Below are 25964 nucleotides of genomic sequence, written 5' to 3'. Positions count from 1 at the left end.
AGCAGGGAGAGGAGGAAGGGAGGAGAGTCAATCCTAGGCAGCTGCCTGGCCACCCTGGGGTGTGTTTAGTTGGCACCCGGGAGATGTATCCTGAGAGCTTCTTGACTCTTGCCCGCTGAGGACTATTTCAGAAAGTAATTGTCTGCCAATGCCTGCTGGCTGTAATTAGAGGGTCAGGTATGGAATTTACTATCTTAGGTGGATTTCTGGCCAACTTAATTACAACAGAAGGGACTCCACGAGCCGCGGTCTCTCATTTCACTGTCCCTAAGAGAGATGTTCTCTGGTTTCCACTGACTGTGCCAGCATCCTGGTTGGGGAGTTTGGCGGGAAGGTGAGACCTCCCCTTGTCGCTGGGCTGACCATCTGGAGGCCACACAACTATTCTGCCTCAGAGTGAAGAAGCCGAGATTTTTCTTCTCTCCCTTTTTATTCAAACCCATTTAGTTGTGCCCTGAGGCTTTCTTGCCCGGGTCAAGCACCCGAGGGGCCTGGCTCTAGGGCAGGGCTGAGTCTGTTTCTCTCCAGCTCTGAGCTGATGCTGCAGCTGTGGTCCCTGGGTTGTGCTGGGTGTAGTGGGAGGGGCCAGAACTCAGAGAAGCTCAGAGCTACCCTTGAGTTCTGCCTCTAAGGAGAGAGTGTAGGACCTCATAGGTTGTTGTCACGGTATTCATTTTCTTTTCTCCTCCCCACAATTCTAAGTTGGAAGAAAATTATCGAGCCAGAGAGGGAGAGGTGAGGTCAACCTTGAGCAGGGGAGAGGGTCTGAGTGTGTGGGCCTGGTGTGGAGGCTTGACTCTTAGGTCAGGAAGGAGGAGCCACAGCCCGATGGGTCACCCATCATGGAAGGGAAGAATGGGACATGATGCAGTGGACGGAAGTCCTGGCCATGCTGCTTTCCTCTCCTGGGTTAGGGCTTGCCCCAGCAGTGACAGTCCCTTAGATTTTCTCCCCGCCCCCTTCTTGAAGGCTGGGAGAGTTCCCAGGAGCTAGCTTCCCTCCCACTTGTCCCGAGGGATCCGCCCTGACTTGGCCTTCCTCTCCCAAACAAGCAGAGCCATTCCCTACCCCGTCATACCAACAGAGAGCAGACCTCGGCAGCAATTAGAACATGATTGTGAGGAGAGAGCCCCTGTGGCATCAGACCCAGTTGTCACTGTTGAGGACAGTGACAGCAGATGTTTGAGGGGTTTTCTACTGGGACAGGGGGCAAAGCTCGGAGCAGGGCCACTCCAGAGGAGCAACAGCCCCACACTGTGCCAGCTCTGTGCCCCCTCAGTGCCCTTCCTAGGGGAGCTTGGCTGAGGAGGTCCTATGTGCACTTGGTTCACATAAGCAGGTGGCTTGTTGGCCAGTGGATGTCTCAGTCCAGTGCATGCACTAAGGAGCCATGCAGAGGCTGGGGTGGCCTCCACTGAAGCATGCTATACCTGCTCCCCAAGCAGCTTATCTGGAAGGAAGGGTGTCCTGGAATCTGGGAAGAGTGGCTGTGCCTGTATGGGAATGGGGGACACAGTGGGATCTGTCTCTACTGAAGGCGGGTTAAGGGGGAGGGGCCAGGAAGCCCAGTGGTTAAACCCAAAGGCCATTGCTGGGACTTGGCTTTCTATGTTATGAGGAGGTCCCACAGATGTTAGCTGCAGTCCTCAAGATTTCCAGACCGGGTTGGCAAGATGCCTCTTCGGGTAAAGGTGCTTGCTGCCAACCCTGCCAACCCAAATCCCACCCCCAGGAACCCACACGGTGGGAGGTGAGAACCAGCTCCTGCAGGTTGCCATCTGACCCCCACACACGCGCTATTGCATGCATGTGTCCCCCTCAATAAATAAATGTAATTAGAACTCGAAATTTCAAGACCCCACTCTTGCTTGAATTCTCTATGACAGAGCAGAGGGACCAAGGAAGGTTCCTCTTGTGCAAGTTTCAGTGTGAGGCCCAGCAGGAGGGTGGTCAGGATCTCCTCAACACAAATGGTATAGGGGGAAATGTATGATAAGGAGTGGGACCACAAAGGGTGGCTGCCGGGAGTCAGCCACATTGGCTTAGTCTCTGAGGAGTTTGGCTCTCAGCTTGCAACCATATGCTACTGTGTGTATCAGTGGTGAGAATACACAGGGCACAGGCCGGTGCTGTAGGTCTATGCTGGGCTGAAGATGTGGCTGTGTACGTGTTTAGGGCTTCAGGTGCAAGATGAACTGCAGGTATATGTGAGGCCACAGGTATGTCCTAGACTGCAGGGCCCTGCTCTGCCTCCACATGTGAGGAGAGAGCCCCTGTGGCATCAGACCCAGTTGTCACTGTTGAGGACTTACTACAGGAGCATGCTGAGCTGCAGGTGCATGCTGGGCTGCAGGTGTCTGCCTCATGGTGTGTGGGGGCTGCAGGTGTGTGTCTGTGGCTGCACATGCATGCTGGGCTTCAGGGGACAGGCCTGCAGGTGCATACTGTGTATCCAGAGAGCCCAGCACCAGTCCCTGAAGGTCCCTTTTGCTGAGTTCTTTCTAGACATCCTGGTGTGAGACAGATAGGGCAGGATTGTGGCAGAGCTGATTCCCAGAGCTGTCCAGACAGTTGCTTATACCTTCAAAGCGTGAGACCTTGTTCACATGGCCTGCATCAGGGTATGCAGCTATCTGGCAGGAAGTGATGGTGTACATGGGTCTAGGATATCCTGCCTTATACGCATCTGAGGAGGGTTGGGGTGGATGGGTTCTGCCTCAAGACATGGGCAGTTACAACCGGAGGACCTGGTCCTGCAACCTTTCAGAGACTATATGGAGATGCTGGATGCATCTTGGATTCTGGGTGTCACACATGGAAGGTTCTGGGTTCAATGTCATTATCAGGAAAAAAATGTGTGTTCTCCAAATATTCTCAATATCTTCAGTACATTATATCTGCAAGGTGTGGAGCCCTCAGATACAGAGAGCTGAACTCTGCCTGCTTTTACATCATTACTTTAGACTGTGAGGGTATGACTGGAGCTGTCATTTTGTCCCCACTATATCTGGGTGTCAGCCTTAGAAAGGCCTCCTGTGTGTCATCATGCCTCAGTGGCCTCCTCTGCCCCAGAACTGGCAGCTCTTAATTTCTTACAGAGAGTTGATGTACGGGGTGTGCCATAGCACATTGGTGGAGTCCCTGGATCCAGTGTCCTCTTTTGTTCAACTTCTAAAGGAGTCTGCAGGCTGAGGGCGGGAGTTCCTGAAGTGTGGGTCAGAAGCACCTCTCAGGGCTAGGGAAATGGCTCAGTAAATGCACAAGCCTGAAAATATGGCTTCCATCCCCAGAACCCACGTGAAAAAGCCTGGAGTCATGGTGCATCCTTGTAATCCCATAGCTAGAGATGGGGACGGGGGTCCCTGGAGCTTGACAGTCAGCCAGCCTAGTCTCTTCAGTGAGTTCCAGGTGAATGAGAGACCACGTATCACAGAAAAACACATGGAAAGCACCTGGGAATGGCGCCTGAAATTGACCTTTGACTTCTGTGGCCTGTGTGCGGTGCGCGCATGCTCGGAAACACACACAGAGACAGAGACAGGCAGACAGACACACACACACACACACACACACACACACACACACACACACACAGGCGCACAGCTTTTTGGAGGCAGAGCAGGGCCTGGCAGGCCAGTCAGGCAAGCTGTACTGCAGTCAGGCTGGGAAAGGCCCGCTTCAGGATGGGCGGGAGACTTCCCAGGAGCCTGAGCAGGAGCCACGCTGGGTGGCTCTTCCACAGCCTCTTCAGCTGTTGAGCTAACACTCTAGAGGCCATAAATCTTTAAAAATACATTTTGGCCCAGGGTCCCCCCCACCCTCTAATTTTTAAAATGGTGTAATTTGCAAAGCAATTTAAGTCAGATGTTTCTCGTTGCTTTCCACCGAGTCTGTCCAAATGCTGTCGTATTTTCCTCGTCCGCCACGGATTCTTTTCCAAAAATATTTCTGAACTGCTTTGAGTGCTTCCACAGGGACTGGACCCTTCTAGAAACCTTGGGGACAGCCTTGAAGCTGGGAGCTGGAGCCTGACCTCATGTACTGAAATCAAGCTCCCCGTCCAGTTTCAGGAACCCGAGGGCTAAGGACAGTGACAAACCCAGGCAGCTCGCCATTGCGGCCCCTCCTGTCCCACAGCATCAGCACCCCATAGGAATTAGAAGCCTTTCCCCCTTTTCCATCGGTTCAGGGACTGCTAGCCTCTTGCTTGCTAAGTTCTCAGTCTACACTGAGCTGTTCCCAAGACCTCAGAAGCGCTAATTCTTGGGTCCCACCCCAGACCTACAAAACTGGGGGTCTCTGGGGCCAGCACCGCGGGCCCAGTTTAAGCAGAGCTTCTAGGGAACTCTGATACACTCACTTTCATCACCCTCTCAGCCCTCGTCTGTGCCCCTCGGGCTGTTTTATTTCCCCTCTCTCTCCTTCCCTCCCCTCCCTGTCTCTCCCTTCCTCTCTCCCTCCCTCCCTCCCCCCTCACCCCCCCTTCCTGTCTCTTCTTCCCGGTTTCTCTCCCCCTCCCTTCTCCCTCCCATTGAGTGTGTAACCCTTGTTTTAAGCTTTCTTAATATCCCCGAGTCACACCCCAGCCCTGAGACTCTCAATGTCTGAGACTCTCATGTCCTGGCTTCCTGGGTGTGTGTGTGTGTGTGTGTGTGTGTGTGTGTGTGTGTGTGTGTGTGTGTCCTTCCTTGTGTGGGCCAATGGCTGCCCCTAGAGGAGCTGCTAATGGTTCACACCTGTCCCATGGTGCTTCATGACATTCATGGCAGTACAGGGTACTGGTAGCAGTGCTCGTACATGAAGCTAGACTGCTTGGACTATCCTACATTCCCTTGAGCTCAGTTTTCTCATCTGTGAAATAGGTGCGATAGTGGTAGGTGTTCCACAGTGCTGTTGGATGCCATCCGAGTTAGACTTGGGGTGCACTTAGCAGAGGAGCACGGTCAGTTCTTGTGAGGCATGAAGGATGTCTGTCCTGTGTTCACTATTATGTTCTCGTTGGAGTTCTTGACTGAGTCTGCTGACTCAGCCTGACCTAGAAAGCGTCCCTCCCAGTGGTCACCCTTGCCTGCGGGACCCACGGAGGCCCAGCAGCTTCTGTAAGAAGCACACACAGGCCCTGTCTCGATTTTCTGGGCTGCCCTAAGCAGGTCCTCTGACTCAGTCATGGCCCCTGTACACTGAATAGTGCAGCCAGTCCCAAGGTCACCTGAGCTGAGAGCACCATCCTAAAAAAGTGGGCTCGGGGTCAGAGCGTCATGATTTCTTCCAATAGACCTTTCCAGTTTCTCAGTGTGGTTGCCCCGAGGGGGGAGGGGCTGGGGATGGAACTGATCGGTAGAGGGCTTGCTTTGCATGTAGGAAGTCTCGGGTTCCAGGGCCAGCACTGCACAAATCCGGAATGGTAGCCCATGTCTGTAATCCTGGCACTCCAGAGGTGGTCAGGACAGTGGGAAGTTCAAGATCACAGCCAACTGGAGGCCAACCTGGACTACATGAGGCTTGAGAGGAGAAGGCTAGCTTCCTGTGGCCAGGCCAGTCTACCAGGGTTGGGCACGGACTGGCTCTATGTTCTGATGTTCTGGAAGATTCTGTGTCACCTTCCCATACTGACTACCCTTTATCTTGTTCACTGGCCTGGTTGGCTTTTTGGAGAGCATCTTTGAGACAGATTGGCTTGGAGTGTGTGTGTGTGTGTGTGTGTGTGTGTGTGTGTGTGTGTGTGTGTGTGTGGTTTCTCTTCTGTATTGGAACACTGATGATACCAGGAGATTCCCCACTGTGATGTCTATCTGTCCATCTATCTGTCCATCTATCTGTCCATCTGCCTGTCCATCTGCCTGTCCATCTGCCTGTCCATCTGTCTATCTATCTATCTATCTATCTATCTATCTATCTATCTATCTATCTATCTATCTATCTATCTATCCATCCATCCTCTTATATAGTCCAGGCTAGCCTCAAATGTAGCTATGTCACTGAGGCTCTGATCTTCCTGCCTACACCTCCCCAGCACTGGGGTTACAGATGCATGCCTGCTTTATGCCTGGTTTTTGTGGTACTAGGGATGGAACCAGAGCTTGATGCAAATCGGGCAAGTGCTCTACCGACTGAGCTCTATCCCCAGCCCGCCAGGGAGACCATTTAAGCAACAGAGACCTCCAGGATGTCTCTGCATCTGCCCAGTGCTCCCACTTTACCCATCTTACCACACTTAGGGATCTGTGCAACACCCTCCAACTGACCCGTAGCTCAAGGTCCCTGGTGTCCGCCCTCTGTCTCTACACCTTTCACTTGCCCTCTCAGATGCCTACACAGGCTAACCTTGTCATCACTGTGTCTTGACACTGCTGTCCACCCACCCCGTCCCCAGCAGAAGAGCCGTTGCACAGCCAATTGTCCATCGAGTGACACTGTCGTTCCAGGTGTGTGCCAAGCGGGCTGTAGTGGACAGCTGCCAGCCTGAGCTCCCTGGCTGTAAGAGTCTGCTGATGCTGGCCCTGTCCTGTGGGGTCCTATGGCCCTCAGCCCCCGGGCCGTGTGGACAGCAGGGAAGTTGCCAAGCACCCAGTGCTCTCTGCTCACCTGTCTTCCTCTGTGGGGCCACACACAGGCCGGGATGCACTCAGGTGTGACTAAGTGGGCAATTATTCTTACTTAAGTGATGTTCAGGATCGCTGTCGAGACTGCACGGGAGCTGGTTTTATGGCCCAGCTGCACGGGACAGCTTGTTCCCACCAGACTCTGTCCAGGGAGTGCAGTGCACTGTCCCCAGCAGCCCGGCTTGCCCTGGGAGTGGGAAGGAGTTGGGGCCTCCAGGGGTGTATTGAATAGGTTCTGGACTGTAGCTTGAGTTTTTCCGGTCCTGCTTAGCCCAATGTCAGGACAAATCTTTCTCACCCGCCAGTCCTGCAGCCACTTAGACCCAACCAAGTAAACACACAGAGACTTATATTACTTATAAACTGTATGGCCGCAGCAGGCTTCTTGTTATCTAGTTCTTCTATCTTAAATTAACCCATATCTATTAGTCTATAAGCTGCCACGTGGCTCGTGGCTTACCAGTACCTTACATCTCACTTCTCATGGCGGCGGCGGCGGCGGCTCTCTGCCTCAACCTTCCACTTTCCAGAATTCTCCTCTCTCCTTATCCTGCCTATACTTCCTGCCTGGCTACTGGCTAATCAGCTTTATTTATAAATCAATCATCCATAGCATTGGACATTCTGGAGTATTGGGGTGCTTGGTGTCAGGAGGGATTGATGGAGGTTCTTCCCTATTCAAAGCAATGACTGTTGGCCGGAACAAGTCTGATTTGGGGTCACTTAGGCTGGGCCTCAAGCAGACATAACTCTAAATCTTATAGATGGTGTGATTTATCTTCTTCACACCGGTCTATAACTTAATTAATTAATTAATTAATTAGGGAGACATGGCAGTGTTGGCTACTACTACTCACTGCTGTGCCAAAATACCAACCAAAGCAACCTAAGGAAGGGGTTTGCTTGCATTACCATATGAGGGGGCCCTGCCTCTCTCTGTTCCCCAGGCCTCGAGTATACTGAATGCCTGTCCCCTCCCTCCCTCCCTCCCTCTCCTTCCTCCCTCCCTCTGCCTTCTCTCTCTTCCCTCCTCTCTCTCCTTCCCCTCTGTCTTAGGGTTTCTATTGCTGTGATGTAGAGGAAGCCAGGGCACTTGCTACTTCACACCAGTCTGAAGACACTGCTGTTTGCTGTTTGAGCCACGGTGGATTCACCTGTCTTGGTTAGGTTGCTATGTTGTGGTAAACACCATGACCAGAGACAACTTGGGGAGGGAAGGGTTTATTTCATCTTACAGCCCACAAGTCACACTCCCTCACTGAGGGAAGTCGGGGCAGGAACTCAAGGCAGGAACTGAAGCAGAAGCCGTGAGAAAATGCTGCTTACTCGCTGGCTCCGGGAGGTTTTCTCAGCCTGCTTTCCTCTACCATCCAGGACCACCTGCCTCAGAGTGACCCGCAGTGAGCTGAGCCCTCGTGTGTCACTCATTAATCAAGACACTGATGTGCCGACTAGTCTACAGCACAGCCTTACAGAGGCATTTTCTCCATTACGATGCCCTCTTCCCAGACATGTCTAGGTTTGTGTCAAGTTGACAAAAACCAAGCAGCATGCTTGAATCCTTACCAGCTTGACAGACAAAACATCACTTAACCACAACCTTTCCTTTTTGGCTTATCCCCAAGATCTCATTTACTAATATCACAATATAAACATACTGTAACTAAAACGCAAGTCTCCCATGATTTAAAAAAAATTGATATTTTAAAAGCCCAAGTTCTCATTTAAAAAAAAATCACTCTTTTAAAAGTTTAAAGTCTCTCAACTATGAGCGCCTGTAAAATAAAAAATAAGTTATATACCTTCTAACTCTAAGAGGGAAGAAGCAGGGCATGGCCACAGTCAAACTGAAGCAGATCCACAAAGTGCACCAGTGTGGAGCTCAGTCTTCTGGACTCCCGATCTTCTGGGCTCCAAAGGCCTGGAGTAGTCCCACTCTCTGGCTCCGCCAGCCACAGCACACGGAGCACCTCTCGGGCGCTCAGGCTGGCTCCACCTGCAGCTGCTGTTGTCTTTGGTGGCCATCCCACAGTGCTGGCATCTCCCAGGTACTGGGTCTCCTGGGCTCTCTTTGGGAACTCTAGACCTGCTACTCGGTACCAAGCCTCAACGTCTCTCCATGATCCCTTCCATCCTGGGGTTGATCAACTTCCACTGAGGCTGCACCTTCACCAGTGGCCTCTCCTGGCCTCTCACAGTGCCAAGCCTCAGCTGCTCTCCATGACCCATTCATGCCTTCAAAACAACAGCACCTGGGAACCCTGAAGAAACACATCCCAGAAGATTTGGACCCAGTGATGCCACTCTGTTCTTAATCACGGCTTATTCCTCAGCGCCAGCTGACCAGAACTACAGATTGGTAGTTCAAAATATCAAGATGATAATTCAGAGAGTCTTGAAGAGACTGTCAAGCTTCCTCTTGAGACTTCACAAGCCCTGCCTCCATGCTCCACACCGCTCTCGGCTTTATCTTACACATTCCCACGGTAACTCGTTACGCTCTGAACTGAATTCAGTGCCTTTTGTAGCCCAAAGTTCTCCCACAGTCGTCCCCAAAACAACATGATGTCAGGAATGTCACGGCAATATCCCACAGACCTGGTACCAATTTCTGTCTTTTTTTTTTTTTTTTTTTTGGTTTTTCGAGACAGGGTTTCTCTGTGTAGCTTTGCGCCTTTCCTGGAACTCACTTGGTAGCCCAGGCTGGCCTCGAACTCACAGAGATCCGCCTGGCTCTGCCTCCCGAGTGCTGGGATTAAAGGCGTGCGCCACCACCGCCCGGCCCAATTTCTGTCTTAGTTAGGGTTTTTGTTACTATGATAAACACCACGACCAAAAGCCCCGTGGGGAGGAAAGGGCTCATTTCATCTTGTAACTTGCAGGTCGTGCTCCATCACGGAGGGAAGTCAGGGCAGGAACCTGCAGGCAGGAACTGAAGCAGAAGCCGTGGAGAAGTGCTGCATCCTGGCTTGCTCAGCCTGCTTTCTTACAGCATCCAGGTCCACCTGCCCAGGACCGTCGCCATTACCTGTGGCTGGGTCCTCTCTCTTCAATCATTAATCAAGAAAATGCCTAGCCTACAGGCCAATCTTGTGAAGGCATTTTCCCAATTAAGATTCCCTCTCCCAGGCCTGGCGTGGGGGCACACTCCTTTAATCCCAGCATTTGGGAGGCAGAGGCAGGTGGATCTCTATAAGTTAGAGGCCAGCCTGGTCTACATTGTAGACTCTACAAGGTAAGTTCGAGGACAGCCAGGGCTGTATGATGAGATCTTTTCTCAAGCAAGCAAGCAAACAAACAGACACCCTCTTCCCAGATATGTCCAGGTTTGTGTCGAGCGGACAAAAAGCAACCAGCACCTCTACCCCCTCTCTTCTCCTCTGCTTCCTTTCTTCCAATTTACTTTTTAAAATTCCCGACAGTTTCATAATCTATGCTCACGGATAGTGTATCTTGACTATATTCACTCCTCTTCCCTGCCTCATCCCCCCCCCCCGACTCTCACGGAACCCCTTCTTCCCAACAAGCCCCCCCCATTTTCATGCCGTGTGTGTGTGTGTGTGTGTGTGTGTGTGTGTGTGTGTGTGTGTGAGAGAGAGAGAGAGAGAGAGAGTGACTGAATTTAATGGGGGTTGCTTGCCAGGCAGGGGTGGGATTAGTTACTGAAGCGTGGCCAGCCCCTCTCCAGGCAGCCATCACCCGCCAAGATGCTCCATTCTTGTGTCTTATTGTGGTTGCTAAATGGATGTAGGGTCGCACAGCCTTGAGGTCCTTCCTAGCGACAGAATGAGAGAAAGCTTCCGCGATCAAACACAATGTACAAGCCGCTCATTGTACAGATTTGGAAACTGAGGCCCAGAGACCGGGCACACATCCCAGTGGGCACCTGGCCATAGCATTAGTCCTGGAAAGTCTCATCGGGTTGGGCAGAGCTGTCCTTCAGCCCAGGCCCCAGCCTCACCTTCCCAAATTGACAGTGTTTATGTGGCGAACAATTTTCTGACGTTTGGTTCTGTCAGGACTAATTTTAGCATTTCTAAAGCTTGGTGAAAATACAGCCTCATTACTCCGGTGTCAGTGCGCAGTTTACTATTCGTATATTCTGAGGTTTATCATTTTAGTCATGTTTAACACGGCTGCACCAGGCATGCTCTATTAAATCCTGCTTCTTTTACATTCCTGTCCGGAATTATTTATTCGGAACAATTTCCACCCTATCAAAAGACACAGCTAATGCTGTGTTTTAATGTGTTATTTACACACAGAATAACCTATTTACAACTCCGTGTGCGCCAGAGGGAGAATGGATGGGCCCGCGCCCTGCGTTCTGTTCTATCGGGCTTTAACAATCTGGAAAGCTAATAGAACCATTTATCATTGGTGGGGAGGGGTCGGATAATTTACTTTATGCTTGTGGCCAGGTCCCACTGCCTCTGATCTGGGGAGCATTTGGAGGATAATGAAGTCGAGCCTGGCATCTAAATGGGTGTGAGAGGGCCCCAGGTGGTTTGCATGTGTTTGCGGGGGACGGCCTGGTTGTGGTGATGGGGGTGACCCTGCTTCCACCCTGTAAGAGGTTTCCCATTGGAGGTGACTCCCAGGGCAGGGTGATGGATCCCGTATGGGAGGTGGGGTCTTGATGGGAGAGGCAGCGTCTGGGCTGGGTGTCCCCAGCTGGAAGAGTGGTCCAACGGGGCTGCTTCTTGAGAGCTCAGGGACTTGAAAGTAGCCAGTGGACCCACACAATTCCATAGTGGGGGTGTGACCTAGCGGACAAGTCCTAAGCTGAGTTTGGTGTATGGCCCTCAGTTGTCTTTGTTTATTTACTTAATTTATAATGGCTTTATTTGTTTACTTATATTCTCTCATTTATTTCATTTTGTGTATGTGGTACATGGACGTGTTTGTGTGGTACATATGTTTGTGGTGTTTGTGTGTACACATTTGTATGTTTGCATCTGTGTGGTGATGTGTGTGTTTGTGCACTATGTATATGTGTGTGCATGTTTGCATGTGTGCATGTGTTAGTGTATCTGTGCATGTACAGGTTTGTGTGTGAGTGTGTATAGAGGGGGCGCACGTACTTGTGGAAGCCAGAGAGTGACACTAGTAATCTCTCTCTCTACTGTTTTCAATTTAGTTTTGTGAGACATGTTTTCTCACCGAATTTGAAGCTGACTAGCTCAGCAAGACTAGTGGACCATCCAGCCCTAGGAATCTTCCTGTCTCTGCCTCCCCAGTGCTGGGATTATAGGCACATGCTGGCTGTGCCTAGCTTTTCTCTTGCTGAGCATAGAACGTGGGTCCTCATGCTTGTGAGACAAGCACTTTACCGACTGCTCCGTCTCTCCAGCCCCTGGGTGGTCTCTGAATGGACCCTGAGGGATGACTGGCAGGAATCGTCCTTTGGTGCCTATACCCGAGGAGCAGATGGAGGAGAGGAATCCAGGAAACAGAGCTCCTGGTCTCTGTCAGTGTGAGGGGGATGGGGCCACTACGATGTTAGTCTTGACTGTCAACTTGATAGATCTAGCATCATCTAGGAGACAAATCTCTAGGCCTGTTTGTGAGAGCATGTCTGTACTGAGTTAACTCATGTGGATATCCCCATTTCACGGGATGGAGTTCCTGGGTACCAGCACGCACTGCTCTCCGCTTCCTGACTGTGGGTGCCACGTGACCAGCCACCTCACGCTCTTACCACTGTGCCTTCCCCCACCATCCTGGTCTCTGCCGTTGGAATGTGGGCCAAAATAAACTCTCCCTTCCTTCCATACATTGCCTTCATCGGGTATTTTGTCAGAGGCACACAGAAAGTAGAGTCTATGAAGTGTGGCATGGGCGTGCTCCCTGAGGGACCGTGGCCTTGAACCTTTTCTCTGACCTACCCTGGGGACCCGCCACGTTCATCTCAGATGCAGTCATATGCTACCCTGGAGAGCTGGGGTTGTAAATAAGGAGTGTAGTGTCTGGGCAGCCCCTGGCACACAGTGGGAGTCCTGTAGGTGGCCGGTGCTGCTCAGAGTGCTGCTGTTCTTGCTGGTCTGTGATTATTAATTCAAGAGCTGTTTCCTCAGAGTAGCATGCATGTTATTGATAAATATTTGAGAGAGTGAATGAAGCTGAGGATTTGGTGTGAGCAGCAGTTCACACATGATGAGGCTATGACATCTAACTCAAGGAACAGTGTGGGCAAAGGTCCTGGGGTGGGTCTGCACGTGCTGCAGGGTGTCTGAGACCAAGTGCCCAATAAGAAATGCTAGCAAGGAAGCTGGTTTTCCAGCCCCATTTCTTTCCTCCTGGCCCTGACAGAAGCTCATGTCTGAGACTGTGTCTAGTGGCCCTTCCTGGATACGTCTTCCAGCTGGGGCCAGCTGGCCTTCTCTCCTTCCTCTTAGGCCGTAGAGTCCTGTCCTAGGCAGCTGTCCTTGGCTGGTTTCCTGTGGACATGCCCTGGCAGGCCCTGCTCGTAGGTGAGAAGATGCTGCTGTGTTTGGGGGGATTGGGAGGTCTGTGACCCCGGCAGTGTGTATGTTCCTCTGCCACCTGACCACCCCTCCACCCCCGTTTCAGAGTCAACATTTGAGCCAAGCATGTCCAGCCTTCAACTTGTTGGGCCATGAGCACCCCAGGATAGCTATGAATGTGATCCAACACAAAACTGTAACTTAAGACATTATGAGGTTTTTTTTTCTTTATGATTTTGTTTTGTGGTTTGGTTGAGCAATGTGAATTCTGTAGGTGACAGTGGAGTGGGTGCCTGAGATTTGAACTCAGGTCCTCATACATATGGAGTAAGCAGCTTTGCTGGAAGAGCCGTTTTCCTAGCTCGCCCCTTTCCCAGCTGGGCCGTTTAGATTGAAGAGACCCCAGATACCCCAGCCCTGGGGACAAGCCTGATTTTTAACCAGTCACAGAAAATATACATGGGGAGATGGACACGCGATGTGGCCGTTGTAAAGATAAGTAATGGCAGTTTCCAAGCCGTTTAAACCCTTACCTTTGGGGTATGAAGGGGTCTCTGCAGATGGTAAGTCTTCATCGAGAAATGTTTACTCATAAACGGACACCGAAAAGCCCAGAAATGAAGGCTATCAGCCTTTTATGGAGCCACAGCAGCCTCTCGGTAGTGGGAGCTACGAATCACCCGCCATCCATCCATCCATCCATCCATCCATCCATCCATCCTGTCTTGAAGTTGGGGGTGGATCGAGAATAGGACTCACTTCCTACCCTCCAGAGGCTGGAGGTCCTCAGCCTTCCTGATGCTGCGACCTTTTAATGCAGTTCCTCATGCTGTGGTGACCCCCGACCAGAACATTATTTTCGTTGCTACCATGTAACTGTGATTTTGCTGCTGTTCTGAATCGTAATGTGAATATCCGTATTGTCTGCGGTCTTCAGAGACCTGTGACCAATATGTTGAGAACCGCTGCTCCTGACGCTCCTCACCATTCTGCTCCCCCTTCCTTTCTACCACGCGTGGATAATGTTACCCCAGCTGTCTGCTGTGGCTCCCAGGTACCGTGACACCAAATCTGAGTTCTTTGGACCCGTGTGTCACCAACCTGTGTCTTCAAGCCTCCTATTGTCCCTCCAAAGGGATTTCTTTGTTGTTGTGTATGTCCCAGGTGCATGAGGGTGCATGTGTGCGGACACGCATTTGGAAGTCAAGAGATTGACAGTGGGTGTCGTCCTCAGCCCCTCTCCACATTAGTTTTTGAGACAGGATCTCTCACTGAACCTGGAGCTCACTCATCTGGTTAGGCTGGCCAGCCAGTGAGCCCCAGGGGTTCTTCTGTCTCTACCTTGCCAGGAATGGGGTTACAGGTGCATGCCAGCATGCCTGGATTTTTGTGTGAGTGCTGGGGATTGAACTCAGGTCTTCACGCTTGCTCCTCTGGCCTTTTATCCACTGAGCCAGCTCCCCAGTCCCCCAAAGGGCCCTCTTGTTACCTCTGCACCTTTTCACAGTTTTCTCCAAGTGTCTTTTGTTTCTCTGTTCCTGGGAGAGCTAGCTAGATACCCTCTCCGTATTACTGAACTTGGCTTCTTGGGGTGCAGACTTCACCCCTCCTCCCAATGTAGCCCCATTGGATAAATCTCCTTTTTCTGCTTTTTTACCTTTGATTTGGCTGATTTAATGGGCTTCTCCAGGGCAGATGGCCAAACATGGCTTCACGGATAAGCTGGAGTCTGTGAAGACAGTTGGAGGCTGCCAGTCTCCCCATCCTGGGTCTTCCTAGTACCACCTTGGGGTCTTCACAGTACCTTCCAGTGATTCCCCTAGCGCAGTGGTTCTCAACCTGTGGGCCAATGACCCCTTTGTGGGCTCCCTAAGACCATCAGAAAACACAGATATTTACATTACAATTCATAACAGTAGCAAAATTACAGTTATGAAGTAGCAACAAAAATAATTTTATGGCTGGGGGGGGTCACCACATGAGGAACTGTATTAAAGGGTCGCACGCAGCATTAGGAGGGTTGGGGACCACTGTCCTAGAGCCTTTCCTGGGTCTCCTCGTTGCCTCCCTGGGGCCTCCTCTTTGCACTCACACCTCACAAGCCACTGTATGAACTCCCTGTCACCCCGCACACACCGTATACCTTTAGGATGTGCCCATCCCTCATCCAAATGGCTCCTTGAGGTCCCCCAGGGCCAGTGGAGTGGCCTGCCATCTTCCTTCTTAACATTTTCTTCAGCCATTCCCTGCCTACCATGGTGCCCCTCCCCCATGTTCTTTAGCCCATTCTCCCTTCACTGTGATCCCCAGGGCTCTGTGCCAGGGTTCTGTTCTGGGCCTCTTCTCTCGTTGGAAACCCTGCCACAGACCTCTGATACACACCCGCTCATCTGGACATCCCAGGCCCTCTGCCTGTCTGACATGCCCTTCCCCTTGGCCTGGATGGGCCTGTGGCTGAACCCTAAGTGCCTCATTTCCATCCTCCTAAGGGAGTGGGACCACCAATCACTCATCAGTCACTGTATAGTATAACCAGAGGGTGGAGTTTTTCTGTCCTGTCCGCCCGGTCCCAGATCAACACACAAAAGCTTATACTAATTACAGAATGTTCGGCCACTAGCTCAGGCTTATTGCTAACTAGCTCTTACATTTAAATTAACTCATTTCTATTAATCTATTAATTGCCACATGGCTGTGGCTTTACCGGTCCTCTGGCATCTTGTTTCTTCAGCAGCTCGCTGGTGTCTCCCTTGACTCTGCCCTTCCTCATCCCAGTCCTCGGTTTGATTGTCCCGCCTAACTTTATCCCACCTTGCCATAGGCCGAACAGCTTTATTGTCAACCAGTGAGAGCAATACATATTGACAGCATGCAGAAGGGTCATCCCACAGCAGTACAGAGCAAAATGAAGAGTCCTGTGCTCCAGTCAGCCCGAGGTAGGTCCATTATAGTCCCCCTTCTCACCTCCTGTGGACTTCTTCTGAGAGTCTGGATGTCTAGTGTAGGAGAGTGAATGGGAGACAAGGGTTTGATGGGGGTCTCCCCCTGAATCCTGTGTTCTTCTGCCTCCACCCCCACTGGGCCACCCTGTGCCCTCTGATGGTTTTCAGAACTGCCCAAACCCCAGCTCCTGGCCTCTTACAGAGAAATGTTGAGAAAAGGCAGAACTCTAAGGAACCCTGGTATCCATCCTTTGGGGTAGTAACGTACCCCTGTAAGCTTGTGCATGTGTGTGTCGGTGTTAGTCAGGGTTCTCCAAAGGAGCTGATCGATAAAATGAATAAATATGTGTTAGTTATATATGGGATTTGTTAGAGCGGCCTACAGGCAGTGTCTGAGTAGTCCGGCCTTGACTGTCTCCTGATGGAAAGGCCAAGGAGCTATTATTGTTCATTCGAGGAGACTCAGTGTCTCAGCTGTCCCAGTCTGATGCCGGGGACCCAGGGGAGTCCTAGGGAGCTGCTGGTCTTCAGTCTGCTTTGGAATTCTGAAGAAGTAGTTTCTAACACCAGAGAAGGAATGCCTCAGCAGCAGGTCGGATGAACTTGGCAGCCGGAGCGAGAGCAAGCAGGCAGAAAGCAAAAGCTTCCTTCTTCCCCATCCTTTTATGTGGGCTGCCACCAGAAGGGGTGGCCCAGAGTTAGGGTGCGTCTTCTGGCCTCAGATGATCTGGATTTGGGGTGGGTCTCCCATCTCCAATGATCTGACCAAGAAAAACCCCTCACAGGTGTGCCCAGCTGCTTGGGTTTTAGTTCATTTCAGATGTTGATAACCAAGATTAGCCATCATAGAGCTGGGGACTCTGCCCTGACAGTGACCAACCTAAATCTGGCTTTGGGACAGTGGATACTTAGGGGAGTTGGTTCTTCCTCCAAGAAAGAGAGCCATTTCTGCCTTCCTGAGGGGCTGGCGAGGAGTGTGGAGGTGGCAGGGGTCTGGCATAGAGAGCATCAGTGCAGTGTGACTGACCACTCTGCTCACTGGGCCCGAAGGAGGCTCTGTTACTACACTCAGTGAACCAGACCAGGCCCTGGCATGTAGTAAGCTTTCTTGTCGGACTATCTGTGGATTGCCAGCTCCCAAATAACAACATGGAGACTTGTTATTAGTTATGAAAGCTTGGCTTTTGGCTTAGGTTTTTTTTTTTCCTAACTAACTCATAATTTAATTAACCCATATTTTAAGTCTACGTTTTGCCGCATGGCTCGGTTACCTCTTCTCAGTATGGCACATCCTACTTGCTCTGAGTCTGCTAGTGAAATCCACGTGCCTAGATTCTCCTCCTCTTCCTCTCTCTCCCCGGAAATCCTGCCTATTCTCTCCTGCCTAGCTATTGGCCATTCAGCATTCTGTTACACCAACCACAGCAGTACATCTCCACACGGTGTACAAGCATCCCACAACACTGGCATCCTAACAGTGCAAGGCTGAGGCACGGACAGACGGGGAGAAAGCTGGGCCTCTGGCTGCAGGACCCGAGACGCCCTTCTTCCTTCTCAAAGCCACCTGACGCCCAACCCTGAGCTTCTAACAGTCCTGGAAGGAATGAAGACATTCCAGAGGAAGAGATACCTGTACCCCCTTTGGCTATCAGACTATTCAAACAACGGACCCTAAACAGTTGGAATTCCCCCCAGAGTTTCAGGGTGGGAGAAGGAAAAGGCCAAGTGCCGCCCAGAGGAAGACCCTGCCTCCCAGAAGGACATGTCACAGCTCTGACAATTTGTCCACCACTTTGGAGGAAGATGGGCGCTGAAGCAAAGAAGTCAGTGATAGGCAGGACCACACTTGGAGCAGGACTGTGTTTTTGGCTATGCACACCTCTGGCTCCCTATTTAAACCCAAACCTCATTTCAGGACCCCAAAATGGACTTGGGAGTTGGGGTGTCACTGGCCTCCCATGCTCCTCTTCCGGGTGTGGCCACACTGAACAACACCCCCGTTTCTCTGCTTTCCACTGTTACTGGCCCATTTAATTGGCCTACTGAGGACAGGTGACCAAGCCCGCCTGGGGGGCTGCCTCTGTCCCTAACCGCTCTGGTAAGAAGCTTGCTCAGCCCTGCAGATACGAGCTGAAAGGACCCTCTGCCGTCCGTGTCTCCCACAGATGTCTTCCCTTTCCCCATTCCCCGGCTCCTTCCCGGCCAGATCCGATGAGCTGACTGTGCTTAATTCAGAAGGCGTTTGGATGTCTGTGGAAGGCCGCTGGTGAGCGTGCTGCCAAGGCCACCTGGTTACAAAGTGCTTCAGTCAGGATTTGAACTCGAGTCTGCCTGAAGCCTCCAGGGAATGCCTTCTTCCTTAGGGCCCCACTAGCAGCCCACTTCTGGAGAGTGGCCACGACCCCTGCCATCTTCATTCACCTGTGTGCTTGGTGTCTGCTGACAGAGATGGCCTGAGGAAGGCGTAGGGCATCTACTATTCGAGGCCCGTGAGGCGTGGAGTTTAGGGCCCCAGGGTGCTTGTCTCCTTGTGTGCTTTAACTAATTAATTAACCAATGGGGAGATGGGCATGTGCATGCCCTGGCATGTTTGGGGAGATCAGAGAACACTTTTTCAGAGGTTGGTTCTCTCCTTCCACCATGTGGGTCCATCAGGTCATCAGACTTACTGGGAAGTGCCTTTATCCACTGAGCCATCTTGCCAACTGTGCGTGTATGGATGCATGCATGTGTTTGTGTGTACGTGTGTGTGTGTGCACGTGTGTGTGCACACATGCACTTACGTGGCTAGCTGGCTGGTCTACCAGTGGCCCCAGCCGGGGGTTGCAGGCGTCCTCTGCCACACTTGGCTTTTCATTTTGATGTAACTGTGAAGGTGGAATCCAGGTCTCACGCTTTACCAGCTGAGCTACCATCCCAGCCCTGTTCTGTTGTTTGAGATAGGGTCTCTTATGTTGCCTTGGCCTGCTTGGAACTCAGATGTGGAGTAGGCTGTCCTCGAAGGGTGATTCTCCGAAAGCTAGGATTATAGGCATGGGCCCTACACCCGGCTCTAACATTGCATTGTTCTCCCCCTGGCCTGTGTGTGTGTGTGTGTGTGTGTGTGTGTGTGTGTGTGTGTGTATGTGTGTGTGTATGTGTGTATATGTGTATGTGTGTATGTGTATGTGTGTGTATGTGTGTGTGTGTGTGTGTGTGTGTGTGTGTGTGTGTGTGTGTGTGAAGGCACCAAGCAGCAGTTGGAAAATTGCTTCTAGAGTTGAGTGACCTTCAGGGAGTGCTTTCTCCTTGAGATTTTGAGGTGCAAGGGACAGAGGTTGTCTCACGGTCTCTGTCTGCCTCTCCTCTCCCTGTTTCATTTTTTGCCAGCAGCTGAACCCCGGTAGCAGGCCCAGAGAACCCCGTGCCCCGACCTTTGCCCGCAATGCTAAGCAATCTGAGGTATTTGCACCAGACTTTCATAGTGACTATATTCATTACTGTTGGGAAAGTGTTTCCCCATCTCCACCTCAGTGATCCTGTGCTGGAAACCATGGGGACAGGGCTTTGTGTGGTAAGTGCTGTAGGAGAGGTTATTCCGGCTGCTGCTTCTCACCCCTGGGGGAAGAGAGGCAGGGGTGTCTTCGGGAATAGGGAGGCCTGAGCTGGGTCTTGAGGTTGAAGAGGAGCGTGTCTTAGTTAGGATTTCTGTTGCTGTAATAAAAGGTCATGACCAAAGGCAACTTGGGGAGGGAAGGCTTTGTTTTAGCTTACAACTCTCAGGTCACACTCCATCACTGAGGGAAGTCGGCATGAACCAAAGGCCGCGAAGGCCGCGGAGCAGCACTGCTTACTGGCTTGCTCAGTTTACCTTATTAAACACTCCAAGGACCACCTACTCAGGGATGACACTGTCCACTGTGGGCTGGGCCCTCCCACATCAACCATTAATCTAGAAAATGTCCTACTGGTTTGCCTCAGGCCAGTCCTATGGAGGAACTTTCTCAATTGCGGTTCCCTCTTCTCAGATAACTCTAGCCTGCCTCTGCTTGAGAAGAAAACCCAAGCAGGACAGAGTTCGTCCGGCTGGGAAGTGGGGCACAGAGCTGTAGGTGGGCGTAGGCAGAGAGCATGGGGGCGGCTGAGACTGAATCTAGGGATCGTTGGCTGTTTCGCTGGAGTGGTTGGCAAGGGAAGGTCTAGGCTGGACCCTTTCAATCTTTTCAATTTGTCTCAGTTGGTCCTGGGCTCTCTCTGGCTTCGTTAGAATCCAGGCAGCGGAGTGCATGTGGATTTGGGTCAGTTCCTGTCCCCATCACATGCTCCAGACTGTACATTGCCAGTTCATCCGAGCCTTCAGCTGCTGTGCTACATTGGCAGTGAGCGTTCACCGGGGGCCCCTCTTAGGGAGACCGCGTGCGCGCGCTTTCAGCCTGGTTGGCTGCCAAACTCTCTGGAAGCTGAGAGGGTTAAAGCGCCAAGCCAGCTGGTGAACATTAGTTCCCCTCTGCGTCACGTCACTGGCTGATGGAGAGGCCGAGAGTGAGCTGGTGGCCTGCGCTGGAGGGAGCTGCCCTCGGCTCTCCCAGGGGCCCACATGGCCGGGTGTCCGTCCTGCAACCCCAGGTAGGCTGGCCATGGATGCAGCGTCCTGAGGTGGATGTTGCCGCACATGGTGTGTGTGTGTGTGTGTGTGTGTGTGTGTGTGTGTGTGTGTGTGTGTGTGTGTACATGCATGCTTCTCTTTGAAAGAGTTCTGTGCTGGCCAGAACTTCATGGAAAAAGAAAGGGCGTGGGGGCCAGAGAGAGAGGAGAAGGGAGAGGCTGTCCCCAGAGAGTGGGGAAGGGACAACTGTTCTTTGAACCTTCAAGTGACCCTAGAGCTGCTGGGGACAGCCTTCTTGTAGCCTCCTCTAAGGTGGTGTCCCATCCCCCTCTTCCCAGGGCATGCGAGTCCCTAGAGGCCAGGGAACAATTTGCTGAGGTGGCTTAAGTACATGTTTTCTCCATCTGTTTTTGTGACCAAGACGAGTTTCAAAGGGGTTGCCATGTGCGAGTCAGTAGCTAGTGTGTGGCCGCCCTGTGGTTTCACATGGCTGGCCAAGACCAAGACCTCCCCTCCCCAGAGAAATGCAAGCGGGCTTTCAGGGTCCTAAGCACCTCGCTCTCGCGGTGACCTGCCCCTGCGGTAGCCCCCCCCCTGCAGGCTGTTTCACTGTGGCTCACTGATGCCGCCCCCAGTGTGTGACAGGGACAGTGTTGCAGGGAGGGCTTCTGAGCAGAGGTTACAAAAGTTCAGCCGTGCAGGGAGGTTTAATTGTCCCCGGGGCTTCAGGGATGGCGTTAAGAAGCATGGCTTGGGATGTGTGTTTTCCTAGTTTGCTTAGAGGTCAGGAGGGGAAAAAAATGTCCAAATTAGGAATGGGCTTGTGGCTTAGCTGAGCCTAGGGAAGAGGAGAGTGTCTGGTGTGGACTCTGAGATCTGAGGGACACTTCTGGCCAATGAAGAGTAGGGGGCGTGGAGAGTCTTGCTCTCGCTTGGGCTGTCAACCAGTGTCTGATGACTCACGTTTGGGTCTGCTGTAGGGGGTCTCCACGCTTTCCAGGGGACTCCTGGCCCATCCTCCTCCTCAACCCCGTTCCCCCGTTCTTTGAGCCTAAGCTGGTCTGGAACTTGCTATGTAGTCATGGATGATCTAGAACTTCTGACACTCATGCCTCCTGAGCGATGAGATTTCAGCCCTGTACCACCAGGCTGTGGTTTTGTGGTACTCGGGGGTCCAACCTAGCGGGGTGAAACTGGAGCTTAAGCACACAAGGCAGGCAGCTGAGCCATATGCCCAACCGTCACCTTTTCTAACTAATGGAGAAGCGGGAAGGCCCACTTAGGGACCTTAGGTCATCACCTTGGAAACGACTTCCCTCTGCTTTGCCCCAGCCAGCCCTTTGTGAGGTTGTCTGAGCCTCCACTGTCTCCCAGAAGCCAATGCAATGTCCTTATTACAGATGGGAGAGCTCAGCTGACCAGTCTGGGCCACCCAACTGGGTGGCACTGGTGTTGGGAGTCCTGGTTTGAGCCTCACTGTAGTCAGCCAGCTCTTCTCTTGGGCTGGACCACCGTCTGTGGTATGCAGTGTGTGTTCCTGTAAGACTTTCCCTCCGCAGGGTCAGGACACAGTGGCCTGGGCAGCGGCTGCCCCTTCACGGGCTTTTGCTGGGTCCCATGTCTCTGAGTTGGAGATAGACTTTGGTGGCTAAGACCTGGGCAATGAGCCAAGTTCATGTTCTCACTGTGCCCGTCATGCCTGGACAAAACGTCAGTGTCCTGTCCCAAAGCAGGGTGAAGGGATTATTGCCGCGGACACCCTGAGCTACTGTCAGTGGGACTCTTCCAGCAGCGCTCAGAGGGCCACAGAGTCACGGTTAGGGCGACTGGGATGGTTAGTGCTGATTGTTGACCTCACAGGATCTGGACCCTCCCGGGAGACAAACCTTTGGGCATGTCTGTGAGGAAGTTCGGGTTAGTTTCTTAATTGGAGTGGGAAGATCCAACCTGCATGTGGGCAGCACCACCCTGTGGACTGGGTTCCTGGACTAAATAACATGAAGAAAGCGAGATGGAGCACACATTTCTCTACTGTGGGTGCCGTGTGACCAGCCTCATACTCCTGCCTCCGTGCCTTCCTGCCATGACGGACTGTGCCCTTACACTGTGAGCCAAAGCCAAGCCTGCCTCCCTCCAGCTGCTCCTGGCTGGTGTTTCACTGTAGTATCCAGAGAAGTAACTGATCCAGTGGGTGGGAGCAGCCTCAGCCGCCGTCCCTAGCGGCCCTGCCACAGACGGTCGCCACGCACAGCGGGTGCTCAGCGCAGCCCACCAGAGGGGTCCCAGTCAGGACAAAAGGCAAAAGGAAACAGGGTCCTTTCAGATGTCTGGCCTTTCTGAGGGCTCCGTGTGGGGAGCCACCATCGTCAATACCGAGAGTCCCCACTTAAGTCCTCAACAGAAGTTCATATGGGTGGCATCTTCAAACCACATACCGACTCTTTCCATTCATGGGAGTGTTAAAACATCGATGGGGCCTGGGGGTTATAAAGCACTGGCCTGGCATGTAAGAAGCCCAGGGTTCCATCCCCAGTACCCTATAAACCAGGCATGGTGGCACGTGCCTGTAATCCCGGCACTCTCAGGGTAGAGGCAGGTGGATCAGGAGTTTGAGGTCATCCTTGGCTTTGTAGCAGGTTTGAGGCTAGCCTAGGCTGCACGAGACCTTGTCTCGACAACAACAAAGTAGATAAGTGCAAAAGAGCACAGACCGTCCTCAGGGTGACCCATCTTCCTGCCTTCCAAGGGTGAGCATCGGCTGTGAGCGTCCATTTCCTTCCAGCCCTCCTTCCTTCCCTGCTTCCTTTCCTCCCCCCTCTCCCGTCTGCTTCCTTCCCCTCTCTCTTCGGTCTCTCTAGCCCAGGCTGTCCTTTAAATCACTCTAGTGGAGGATGGTCTCGAGTTTCTGACCCTCCTGCCTCCACTGCCCAGGTGCTGGGACCACAGGCTTCATATCCCCCCCACACCCCCATCCCCGAGTCTGGTTAGGTCCTTTTCTTTCTATTCAGGACTCACCTTTTCCAGGATAGCTCTGAAATTGAGAACAAAAATATGAAAAAAATGTTCACTCCTACACGGTGTAACTCTCAGCTTCAGCCACGTTGTGAAGCCAGAAGAATGCAGTCTGAGGTCATCCAGACCTCGTACCTGGCCTTTCCTTCCTTCCCTAGTGGAGACGTCCACAGCACGGCCCAGGCGTGGTGGATTCCAGGAGCTCTTGTCTGAGATGCTGGGCAGGTGCCAGGGACAGAGTCCGCGATGAGAGACGGTGCAGAGTGGGTGGCGTCCAGGGATGAACCCACTTTACTCTGGTCCCTTATCCTCCTTCTGGAGCACCTCTGGTCCCGGACACGATAACCTCTGCAGGGACACTTTCTCGTAGCCAACGATCACTGGCCTGAATTGTTGTTTAATTTCTGTCGTGGGAACTGCCACTGGTGTCACATAATAGCAAGCATAATGGGGCTGGAGACATGAACGGGTGGGGAAACCGCCTATTGGCATTTCTGGGGACAGTGTCTAGCTACTTGACGGACGTAAAAGAGGCTGAGGACTGCACGTACCGAAATCTGCTTCTGTGTTTCCATGGGAAGCGCTGAAGGCATGCTGGCCCACCCTCGGATTGCCCACTGGTAGCAGTTTGAGGAGACTCCCAAAGCAGGTGGCCTGGTGACGGAGGAGGTAGGGTCCAGAGTGTTTGTGGAGTCTTATAGAGAGCCCTGGTTTCCCTGACTGTGGGCTGAGAGAGGAGAGCTGCCCTACAGTGCCAGGCGATGAGGCTGGGGGTAGAGGGAGCAAATGCCTGGGGGATTCTAGCAGGCTAGGACCACAGGGACAGGGCCAATCATGCAGGCTAAGAGGGGCTGCCCTTTCTGTCCCCACAGGATTTATGGATGTGATGGCCGTTGGCCTCATTCCTGTAAAACTAACAGATCGAAACCGTTCATGCTTTATGGGCTAAAAGCAGTTTATTGGTCCAGGGATGTAGCTTAGTTCCTAGGGTGCTTGCCTAGTGTGTTGGAGGCCCGGGGTCCCATCCCCAGCCCTGCATAGACTGGGCGTGGTGATGCCTGCCTGTAATTCCAGGAGGATCTCAACTTCAAGGTCATCCTTCCCTGTGTAGAGTTGGAAGCTGCCTAGACCACATGAGAACCTGTCTCCAAAACAGCAACAACAACAAACAAACAAATAAACAACAAAAAAAACCAACAAATCCCTAATTTGCTAATTAGTGGAGTTCTGTGACAAGTTAACTTTATTTGATAAATAAGAAAAAAGATTTTCTGATTTGTTGGCTCTGGAAGTCAAAGTGGTCATTACTTGCTGAGTTTACCTTGGGGTGTCTTCTTAACCCCTCCCCCCCCACACACAGACACACACACATACATAATTTAATGTGTGTGAGGGTGAGCATGGGTGTATCACGGCACCTGTTGGAGGTCAGAGAGCACCTTTTGGGGGTCAGTTGTCTCCTGCCTTACTGAGGTGCGTCTCTCTTCTTGTGGGCTGTGAACTCCAAGCCGGTTGGCCTGTGAGCTTCCAGCCAAGTCTCCACTCCTCATCTCTGGGCGGAGTTCTGGGATTACAGATAGCTGGAAATTTTCCTGTGTCCACCCGGTCCTGCAGGCGCTCAGACCCAAGTAAACACACAGAGGCTTATACTAATTACAAATTGTATGGCCTATGGCTCAGGCTTCTCGCTAGCTAGTTCTTATAACTTAACTCAGCCCATTTCTATTAATCAGTGCATTGCCACGTGGCTTCGTGGCTTACCAGTACTTTCACATCTTGCTTCTCCTGGCGGTGGCTCGCAGCGGCTCCCCTCACCCTTTTTTCCTCTGTCTCTTCAGTTTGAAAGTACCGCCTCACCTTACTCTGCCTCTCCATTGGCCAGACAGCTTTATCAACCAATCAGAGCAACACATATTCACAGCGTACAGAAAGACATCCCACTGCCGCACACCACTGCATCTAGTTTTTTATGTGGGTTCATAGGATCAAGCTCAGGTCTTCAGGTATGTGCTACAAGATGTGCGTTCTGTCATTTGTTCTTGGTCACACGGCACGTGTGAAGGAACACAACAAGCAGATAAGCCCGTGAGGTCTCTGTTGGATGAGGAAGGCAATGAGTTCAATAGAGAGGAAATGGAATATGTCTTTTCCATGGGCAGGGCATGGGAACTGTAACAGTCACTTCCTACCCTCCCTATCATGTAGTTCTTAGGGTGCTTGCCTAGCATGCTTGAGGCCCAGGGTCCCATCCCCAGCCCTGCAGGAACCAGGCATGGTGATGCCTGCCTGTAATTCCACATGTCAGGAGGATCTGAATATTACTAGTTCACACCACCCCCCTCCAGATGGAATTGGC

General features: G+C 52.1%; 1 protein-coding gene across 2 annotated transcripts in view; it reads left to right on the top strand.

Moving 5' to 3' along the window:
• The window catches only part of Gli2 (GLI family zinc finger 2), a 244871-nt gene that overhangs the window by 55698 nt on the left and 163209 nt on the right, over nt 1-25964 (top strand). The window contains exon 1 of one of the 2 annotated variants that reach the window (XM_052736728.1): nt 20361-20616. The exons of the other annotated variant lie outside the window; for it this stretch is intronic. The gene's annotated coding sequence lies outside the window, so the exon portion shown is untranslated. Of the gene's footprint in view, nt 1-20360; nt 20617-25964 lie in introns of those variants that run through there. 2 annotated transcript variants of the gene reach the window in all.

Source organism: Peromyscus californicus, unplaced genomic scaffold, assembly GCF_007827085.1.
Source record: "Peromyscus californicus insignis strain IS unplaced genomic scaffold, ASM782708v3 Scaffold_14__1_contigs__length_90479793_seg_2, whole genome shotgun sequence".
In the NCBI taxonomy this organism is placed as follows: Eukaryota; Metazoa; Chordata; class Mammalia; order Rodentia; family Cricetidae; genus Peromyscus; species Peromyscus californicus.
Note: the sequence above shows the minus strand (reverse complement) of the source record. Positions and strands in the feature narration are given on the sequence as shown.